General features: G+C 39.0%; 1 protein-coding gene across 6 annotated transcripts in view; it reads left to right on the top strand.

The window, feature by feature from the left end:
• Positions 1–10,002, top strand: part of Ttbk2 (tau tubulin kinase 2) — a 121,440-nt gene that overhangs the window by 194 nt on the left and 111,244 nt on the right. For 2 of the 6 annotated variants that reach the window (XM_031371580.1, XM_031371578.1), the window contains exon 1: positions 673–983. The exons of 2 other annotated variants lie outside the window; for them this stretch is intronic. The gene's annotated coding sequence lies outside the window, so the exon portion shown is untranslated. Of the gene's footprint in view, positions 1–23; positions 370–672; positions 984–10,002 lie in introns of those variants that run through there. 2 more of the 6 variants (XM_031371577.1, XM_031371579.1) reach the window with 2 other exon arrangements.

The following is a 10,002-nucleotide window of genomic DNA, read 5'->3' as shown; positions in this document are numbered from 1 at the left end:
GCTTGCGGGGGGGAGAGTAACGTCGGGCCGGGTCAGCGGGCTCTGCAGTAGTCGCCGCAGCGGCGATGGGAGCGGTGGGGACGAGGAGGCGGCGGCGGCAGGAGGAGGAGGAGGAGCAGGGGCTGGCACGAGAGCAGCGGCCCGGGGCAATCCGCAGCAATACCCGCAGCCGCTGCCGCCGCCTTTAGACGCGGACGGCAACCGAGGGGACCGCCGGCCGTCTAAGCCGCGCTCGGGTCCCGCCGCAGTGGGCGGCGGGGGATGGGCAGGCGGTGGCAGGCCCGCCTGCTGAGCGGTGACTCCTGCCGGTGCGGACCCTGAGCTAGACCCCAGTCCTCCGTCAGAGATCCTGCGTCCGCCGCGGCCCAGGTAGGACACACCCCCGAGCCCCAGGGCGTCTCCAAGAAACCTCCCTGTGCCCGCCTCGTTCCTCGTTCTGCTCAACCGAGGCGTGGAGGGGAGACTGCCCCAGACTCCTAGGTTTCTTCTGCCCACGCCCTGAGGCGACGCCAGACCCAAATTGATCCTCATCCCTGAGATCATTCTGGTTCTGCCCCATTTCCCCGGAGGCTTTGGGTGCCTTCCCTGAACTTGGAGGGTCATGAAGCTGCTTCGTCTGTTTGTGTGGGTGACCCATATATCACTTGTACTCATGACTCTTCTGACTACCAGGACCGAGCAGAGAGGAGTCTTACAATTATGAGCGTTTCATTCTCCCCACTGTAATGGAAGAGTGACGGGACTACCGAATCTCATTTGTGTGGTAACAAGGAAGGCCGAGACTTTGTAGTATTGAAGTAATGACCAGAGGGATTTGCTTTGACAAAGATGATGCTGTTGATAACGCGGGGATGCCGAAAGAGGGACAAAAGAGCCCACATATACGCACTGTCGAGTCAGAGAAGTAAATAATCATGAGGATGCTAGGATACCTGATCCTTCAATGAAGTTCATTTTGTTTCAGTTGTGGCGCTGCCCTAGAGGTAAAAATGACATTGAGTTGTACTTTGCTTTGGATTAAAGTTGATAGGCTTCTCTCCCCTAGCTTTAGAAGCTGTCCTATAACATTTAAAGAAGACAATTCTATTTTAACCTGTATATGATGCGAAGATGTTATTTAGTAGAATTGAATGTGTATGAGAGAGTGTATTATGAATGGACCCAAACTCTCAAATACAAGGAGGATTCAGGCTGTGTTTTGTTACAGTGTTTGGTTTTGAGCCATTAATAGTTGCAGTGACATTAAACATGGACTTGCCAGGACAGACTGCAAAGATGTATCTGTTTTCTTTTAGCAAAGTGGACTAGAATAACATTCATTTAAGGGATAAAAAAAAGTATTAAGTGGGTTGAATACTTTTTACTTTTTGTCTTGCAATTTTAAAGAAGCTGCAGTGGTGACAGATATAACAATATACCATCTTGGAGAATCTATCGTGATGAGGATTATGGTCTATTAAAAATTAAAACATAATGAAAGAAATCTTTAATGCAGAATCTTATATTTCCTGTATGACGAATTTTTATATACACCAGCATGATTACAAAGGAAGGTTTCTCTATAGTTTAACTTTATAATGGAGTGTTAGAAACGGATTTTCGTCTTTCAGTTTTGGATACATAAAAGGCATTAAGGCTCATACATAACATCATTCATTTTATTTATAATTTCAAACTGAAACAATTTAATTATGAGTAGAGAGCTGACTTAGAGATTGTATATTGTTCATCATCTTGTATATGGTTCGTGTATCATTGAATTCCATGTTGTATATGACTTCAGGTTCTTTTGTTAGGTACTGTTTTTTTTAATACAGTAAAATACAGCCCAGGAAAGCTGAGCAATTATGTACGATTTCATATATCCTTAAATGTCATGTAAGAAATGAAGTTTGTGTAATTTAGAAAAATTCTAGGAAACAATTTACACATAAAGATGCATTCAAAATGTGATAGTCATGGGTTGTTTAAAAGTGTTTAGATTTACTTATTTTTATTTTGTGTATACCAGTGTTTTATCTGAGTGTATATGCAGTGATAAACTATTGGTTTTTCAAATCATGTGTTACAAAGCTTAGTTCTGATTATGAAATTTAAGTTTCATTTTGTTGGCAAGCAGGAAGTTTTTTGTATGCTATACAACTTTTACAAGTAATACCTATGGATGATATTGCTTTGTTGTTTAGAGGCAGAATTACCAGGCAGTAGTTCAGTAGTCCAGGCAGGTCCTGAAGCCCCAGTAATCCTTCTGACTGGGTCTCCCAAGTGCTAGAATTACAGGTGTTACCTACCATTTTAATGCTGTGCTGGTGTTCTAACCCAGGGTTTTATGCATTCTAGGCCAGCACTCTACCAATGGAGCTGTATTCCCAGCTTTTCATTTTATTTTGAAAAAGAATCTTCCTGGATTACCCAGGCTGGCCTGGGTCTTGTGATCTGCCTGTGTTTGTCATTGAGTGAATGGTGCCTAGTGCCCAAGAAGGCCAGAAAAGGTGTAGATCCCCTGGAGCTTGATGATTGTAAGCTGCCTCGTGAGTGCTGGGAATTGAGTCTGGGCCCTTTGGAAGAGAAGACAGTACTCTTAGCTACTCGCCCATCTTTCTAGCTCTCATTTATCTCTTTACACTTTCTTTTTTCTGTTTTTTTTTTACTTTGTTCCACTTCAAAATAATTTCCTTAAAAAGTAAAGTTGAGTAGTTTTCCTTATCTAAGTCATGTGATCATCTCAATATTGTATTTTTGTTAATATTTGTCTGCAACTTTCTGCATTGCATGTGTTGTATGTTATGGAGTATATTCTTTCTTTTTCTTTTCTTTTTTGTTTATTTATTTATTTATTTATTGCTCTAGTAAGACTCTCAGCTTATACAGTATCTAAAAATGGTTTTTATTAACATTTTCCAATACCTAGTAAGCTAGAGATAAAGGAAGAAAAGTAGGAAGAAGAAAAACCAAAGAAAAAAGTGTAAACTATATTGATAATGATATTTGATTTAAAAAAATCACCTAGATGCTAAATGACATGGTAAGCTGGATTAGGACTCCCTTTCTATTGGACTTTCATGGCATGTAATGAATTCAATAATATTCAGGGCTGGTGAGATGGCTCAATATTTAAGAGCACTTGCTCTTCTTGCAGAGGACCTGTGTTCAGTTTTCAGCAGCCACATGGTAGTTCACAACCATCAAATGCTTCAGTTCTAGGGGATCCACTGCTGCCTTCTGACCACCAGGGCAACAGACTCATATGTGCACAGACATACATGCAGACAAAAGAATCGTGTGTGTGTATGTGTGTGTGTGTATATAAATTATTCAAAGCAATCTCTTTGAATCTTTGAACAGTGAGTTATTGTAACAAATGCTTACAACCATTTTTTAAATACTTGCTAAGCATTTTCCATGTTATACTGCTGTGGGTTAAAGATTGAACAGTAGACAAAAGAGAAATTTCTCTTTACTTTAGAGTTTACAATATACTTTTGAGCAAACCTGTAGAAACAGATAATTATACAAGTTTCGTGTATTGTGTAGCCATGAGCTTGTGACGAGTGTTTGGAGGTAAAGCTCAAGGGAGGTTTCTGTTTTATTAACCCTCACTCTGTGTTTGCATTAGCTTCAGAGATCAGTGGAAATAGTTTCACTCTAATTAAATAAATAAAAATAAATGTACTTAAATTAATTAAAAAGGTAATAAAAAATGATGTGCATATAACTCTTGTGTGTTATTCAGATACTACGCATCTGTGACAAACAGGAGAAAAACCAAGAAGGAAACATTTTGTTTCATAGTGTTGAGGTTTTTACCCACTGTGGCAGGGAGGACATGGTGGAAAACAATCAGCTTGCTTCATGGCACCAAGGAGGCACAATAAATGCCTATGTTAGTGTCTCATGCCCTTACAGATATCCCCAGAGGTGTGCTTTACTAATCTCCTGAGCACTTCTCAGTTCAACCAAGTTAGCAATCAGGATTAACCCTTACAACTCCACTTCTTGTTAACTTGCACCCACACATATCTCTTTAAACCATAACATTTGGACTGGGAAGATGGTTCAGTGGATAAAAGTGCTTATCACACAAGTGTGAGAACCAGAATTCAAGTCCCCAGAACCCATATGAAGCCAGATGTGGAAGCACACATCTGTATGTGTGCTGAGATGGTAAGCGGAGATGAAAATTCTTGGAAGCTCTCATCTGGTATGTTTGGGGAAGAACAGCAAAAGTCATACCCTATTTCAAATCTTCACATGCATGTTGTGGCATGGGAGCACACACACACATACACTGAACTCACCAGAGGGCCGGGGGTTGGGGGATGGACAGAGAGACAGACAGAGAGAGGGGGGCATTAAAATAAAATATCTTAACATTCCATCCCTGGCCTTCTGAAGGCTCATGTCCATCATATCCATGACTGTACAACTATACAGTCTACCTCCACAGTTTCCACAGTCTTTACAGTTCTAACATTGGTCAAAAGTTCAGAGTATCTGAGATTGAAGCAAACTCAGCTGTGAGTCCTCATAAAATCAAAAGGAAAATTACAAACTTAAGTGTAATGGCACAGGGTGAACACTTTCATTCCCAAAGGAAGAAATAGAAAAAAGCAAGGTGGGGTAGGACCAAAGCAAGACAAACCCAACAGGGGAAGCAAATCCCATAGATCCATGGTGGACATAGTAATATAATGAGTTCTCTAGATCAGCACTTCCCCTGAGGCCTTGCTGTTTGTAGCTCAATAGCCTTTTTTCTTTGGTTAACTTTACTTGGTAGTAGTAGCCTATGTCTTTTTGAGTTATACATTCCGAGTTCCTGACCCATCCAGCTTTCCAGGAGGTCTCCATTTTGTCTTTGGATTCATTCTCGTGGCTGTACACATTGCTCTCGTGCCTTTATACGGGGCTGTCTGCAGGGATACTAACCTTGCTTAAATTGGAATGGAAGCCTCTACCACTCTACAACCCTTTTATCCTGTGTGCTTACAAAATCTGCATCGTATGGATAATAGCAAGGTCTGTTATCAGTTCGAGTGATAGTTAGATCTTCATGGACCATGACTGCAGTGATCTCTTAAGTGGCCTGTGCTAGACATTTCATTACCGTGACAGAATAATTGACAGAAACAACGTAAGGGAGGAATGACTTATTTTGCCCCATGGTACTCATGGTAATCATGGTTTGCCAGGCTGAGCTCACATCCTGGTGGCCAGGAAACAGAGAGGTAACGCTGCTTTTTCGAGGACTTTCTTCTGCTTCCCTTTTAATTTCATCTGGTTCTTGCATATCTATGAGCTAATATCTCTCACATTCATGGCAGGTATTCACCCCTCTGCAGCATTGTCACAGTCACACTGAGTGGTGCTTTACTAACTTCTTAGGTCTTCTTAATCAAACTGACAAAATTAACCAGCACACCTTGAAACAGCTTTAGAGAAAAATCTTCCATTCACTCGAGAACACGCACTTCCTTTACCTCCAGTGTCTCCTCTCCACTTTGATATCGTGTGTGTTCTATGACCTATGGCCCTCTTCCTTAATCCCACTTTCCTCTAATGGGCTCTATTTTACAGAGCAATTTAGAAATGTAAAGAATTTTTAGTTATTTATATGTGGTATGCTTATGCAACAGAGTGAGTATGAAGAGCAGAAGACAATTTTGTGTATCCAGTTCTGCCCTTCTATCTTTATGTGGGTCCTGAAGATTGACCTTAGGTTACCAGGCTCATTCAGCAAAAAAATAAAGTGGATTACACCTGATAAGACACACAAGGTTGTCCTCTGCATGAACACACATGTGCATCTGAACACACACAAACATACAAGAAATAGTCTACAACTTTTATAGCATGGTTAACTAGGAAGCACCAGATTTTGTACTTTAGTAATAACTGGTATGTGGTATAGTTAGTTTTTATCAAATTTGGAAAAATTTCAGACATTTCTTCTGCTTCTCCCCACAATGTAATTTCTTTGGGCCCAATGAAAATTAAATAAATGATTTTAAAAATGGGAAGAAACTTTTCAAGATGGCATGGTTACAATAAGTGAAAACAGAATAAAATAGAACTACATAAATTAAAGGATAAATGAGGTTCATTGTTCTCCCTGGATTGTGGCTCTATAGATGTCCGCCCTTCAGTCTGATCCCCCAGCATCCTGATGCTTTGTGCATTTGATTTCTTTTACTCTCTGTGCTTTTTATTTGCCACCTACCCCCCCACCCGCCTCCCACATTCCTTTCCTGTTAGATAATCCCTTTTCTATATCTTCAACCTCACTAGTATTCAGATGAGACCCCCTGTAATTTCCCCCTGGAAATTAGGTGTTTCTAATTCCCTGCAAGTTGACATTAAAGCCAACTAGAGTAAACCAACTCTTAGATCTGTTGATTCTTGATGTTGTTTTCTTTGTTTTTATCTTGTTAATTATGGCCCTAGTTTTATTATTTCTTGCCACCTTGACATTAATATGTTTATGTTTATTTGTACTCTGATATTTATTTATTTATTTATTTAGCCTGCTTGTATGTCTGTATGTGGATGTCAGATCCCCTGGAACATGAGTTACAGACAGTGGTGAGCCCATGTATGTGCTGGGACTTGAATTCAGGTCTCGTGGAAGAACAGCCAGTGCTCTTAACTTCTGATCCATCTCTCCAGCCCATCTGTCTAAGCCTCTCTGTCTAGTTCTTTAATGTATGAGTTTAGAGCTATACAGTTCCTTCTTGGGGCTAGAGAGATGGCTCAGTCATTGACTGTTCTTCCTGAAGTCCTGAGTTCAGTTCCCAGCAACCACATGGCAGCTCACAACCATCTGTAATGGGGTCCAATGCTCTCTTCTGGTGTGTCTGAAGAGAGCAATTACTTACTCACATACATAAAATAAATAAATCTTTAAAAAAAATAAGTTCCTTCTTAGCACTCTTTTTATTGTGTTCCTGAGAGGAGGAGTTTTTGTTGTTGTTGTTATTGTTGTTGTCTTGTTTTCATTTTCAGTTAATTCCACAAATTTGATTTCTTGACTCATTCATCATTCAATAATATATTGTTTAATCTACATGTTTGTATAATTAGTAGAGACTTGCTAATTGTTGATTTTAAGCTTTATTGCATTGTGGTAAGATAGGATACATGAAATCATTTCCGTTTCCTGGGTAAATATTTGTTTGTGTCCCACTATGTGGTCTATTTTAGACATACTTCCATTGGCTGCTGAATAGAATAATTTGGGGGCTTGAAGTAGAATGTTCTGTAAATATCTGTTAGGTCTATTTGGTGTATTAGAGATCATGTAATTCTGATGCTTCTCTGTTTATTTTTTGTCCAGATGACCTATCTTTTGGAGAAAGTGGGGTATTGCAATCATCTCTTACTGTTGGTTTGGATTCAACATGTATCTTAAGTCCAGTAGCATGCTTTTAACGGAACTGGGTGAGGCCGAGCTTGATTCACATATGTTTGGGATGTGATGTTTTCTTGGTTTATTGTTTCTTTAATTAGAATGAAGTGCCTTTCTTTATTTCTTCTGATTAGTTTTAATTTGAAGTTTATTTTATTGGGTCTTAGGATGAGGACACCTGATGCTTCCTGGTTCCATTTACTTGGAATATGTTTTTCCATCCTTTCTCTTTAAGATGGTATATATCTTCCAAGGTAGTATAAGTTTCTTGTAGACTACAGAAAGATGGATTTTGTTTCTTAAAACATTTCACGTAAATCATGTCTTTGGGGGGATGGAGTTGACGCCACTAATATTTAATTATGAAATCTGTGTGCTGATCACTGCTAGTTTGTTGTTGGGTTTTTTTCTGGTCTTCTGGCTTTTTGTGGTCTCAGTCCCATTTTTATGTTTTAATAACTATAGCTTCATTTGTTTTTCTACAGTAGTCTTGGCTCTGCTTACTTCTCACTTCAGCCTGAAGTATTGCTTTTAGTATTCTTTGTAGGGCTGGTTTGGTGGACATGAATTCTTGTTGCCTGTTGATACCATGAAAATTTTTCTTTCTCCTCCAACAATAACGAATAGTTTTGCTGTGTTCAGTAGTTTAGGTTGGCATCCATTGTTTTGTAGAACTTCAAGTACATTGCTCCGGGATCTTCTGGCTTTCAAAGTTTCCATTGAGAAGTCAGCTGTTATTCTGATGGTTTTTTTCTTTCTTTCTTTTTTTTTTTTTTTTTTTTTTTTTTTTTTTTTTTTTTGTTTTGTTTTGTTTTGTTTTCTTGAGACAGGGTTTCACTGTATATCCCTGGCTGTCCTGGAACTCACTCTGTAGATCAGGCTGGCCTCCAACTTAGAAATCCGCCTGCCTCTGCCTCCCAAGTGCTGGGATTAAATACTGTCGGGTGGCTTTCTCTTGCAGATTTCAATACCTTCTCTTTGTTCAGCATATTTAGTGTTTTAATTATAATATGCTGTGGGGAGTTCATTCTCTGGTCCTGTGTGGTGTTCTGTATGCTCCTTAATCTGGAGAAGTTTTTTTCTGTGATCCTGTTGATGATCTGATCTATGCCATTTACCCAGGATTATTCTCTTTTTATGCCTATAAATGTGAAGATTTGTGCTTTTCATGTTGTTCCAAAGTTCCTTATGTTCCTTTCTCTTTTTTTTTTTTCATATTCTATGCATGAGTGGTTCAGTCTTTCTACTTAACTGAGTCTATAATTTTTTTTCTTTTAATTTTGTCTTCTAGGGTTTGTCTAGGTGATTCTCATTGGAGAACATTTCTGTAGGATTAGTAGGTTTGGAGGGAGGCATACTGTCTTGGCCTTTCATATTGTGTTTCAGTGCCTTTCTGATATGCTTATTATACCACATAAATGCTTTTTATCCCTAGACATTTAATATTTTTACGTGCCTTTTCTTTTATGCCTATGCTTTCTCTATTTTGTAAAATATTGAATGTATCTGTAATAGCTGTTTTAAAATCCTTACTCACCAATTTTATGTATACTTGTTCATTTTGGTTGTTATTTTCTTTGTTTACATCCCTGGCAGTTTTCAAGTAGGTACCAGACATTGTGATTTTTTTTTTTCTGTTCTCTTTTATTTCTTTACATTATGTTCTGTTTTCTTTCTTTTTCAAATTCTGCTGTTTCTTTTCCAAAAATTTCTTTAAGTAGTTTTGTATTTTATTTTGGGATACAATTAAGTTATCTGAAAGTGTTTTTAGTATCCAACACCCTTATTCACAGCTCTGTGTAAGAGTGGGGATATTCTCCTGCCCCTTTCCAGTGGGCCCTGGTGAGTCTTCAACCAAAGCCTCATGTAGGGTGGATCCTCTGTAGACTGCCTCCTGGCCTTCCCACCACTGAGCCTTACTGTGGCACTGTCTCTGGGCATGACGTGGGATCTCTGCTGTGCTGCCTGGTGTCTGATCTCTGAAACCCTCTGTTTTATATGTTTTGTCTGCTTTTCTAGTTGGCTAGTAAGGTGAGTTTGGTTTCTTTTACTTTATTGTGTTTTTGTTGTGGCCAGGATTTAAAGTGGTAAGCTGTGTGTATTTAAATCTCAAAGGAGAGTCATGAACAACCCACTTACACTCACTAGAAATACATATGTCTATGCCTAAATATAGCTTCAAGTATATTCCCTCATCTTTAAATGCATCTTAGACTCCTCCTAATGAATTTTAACATTGTATTCATTGACATTAAAATCATAGGTAAAAATAATTTCCTTATATTCTTCTGTTAAAGAGCAAAGTCTTATATAAATTGTATATGACACTTATGAAACCATGCTATATATTTAGTGACTTATCTAGTTTACAGCCAATGTATATAAGTTTATTATTTCAGCCTATCTAAATAATAAGTCTCCTAACTGAATTTTTGCTCTGGAGTCATTCCCAGATGGATGCCCCCTAACCTTCTCAAAACAGTGAAGTCCATGTAATTAGCCTATTTTCTTTTGATGGGGGGGAAGGGACTTTATGTGATAGGATCTTAGTCTATAGTATAGCTCAGACTCGCCTTGAAATCATGGTAATTCTCCTGCCT

This window comes from Mastomys coucha, unplaced genomic scaffold (genome assembly GCF_008632895.1).
Source record: "Mastomys coucha isolate ucsf_1 unplaced genomic scaffold, UCSF_Mcou_1 pScaffold15, whole genome shotgun sequence".
Lineage (NCBI taxonomy): Eukaryota > Metazoa > Chordata > Mammalia > Rodentia > Muridae > Mastomys > Mastomys coucha.
Note: the sequence above shows the minus strand (reverse complement) of the source record. Positions and strands in the feature narration are given on the sequence as shown.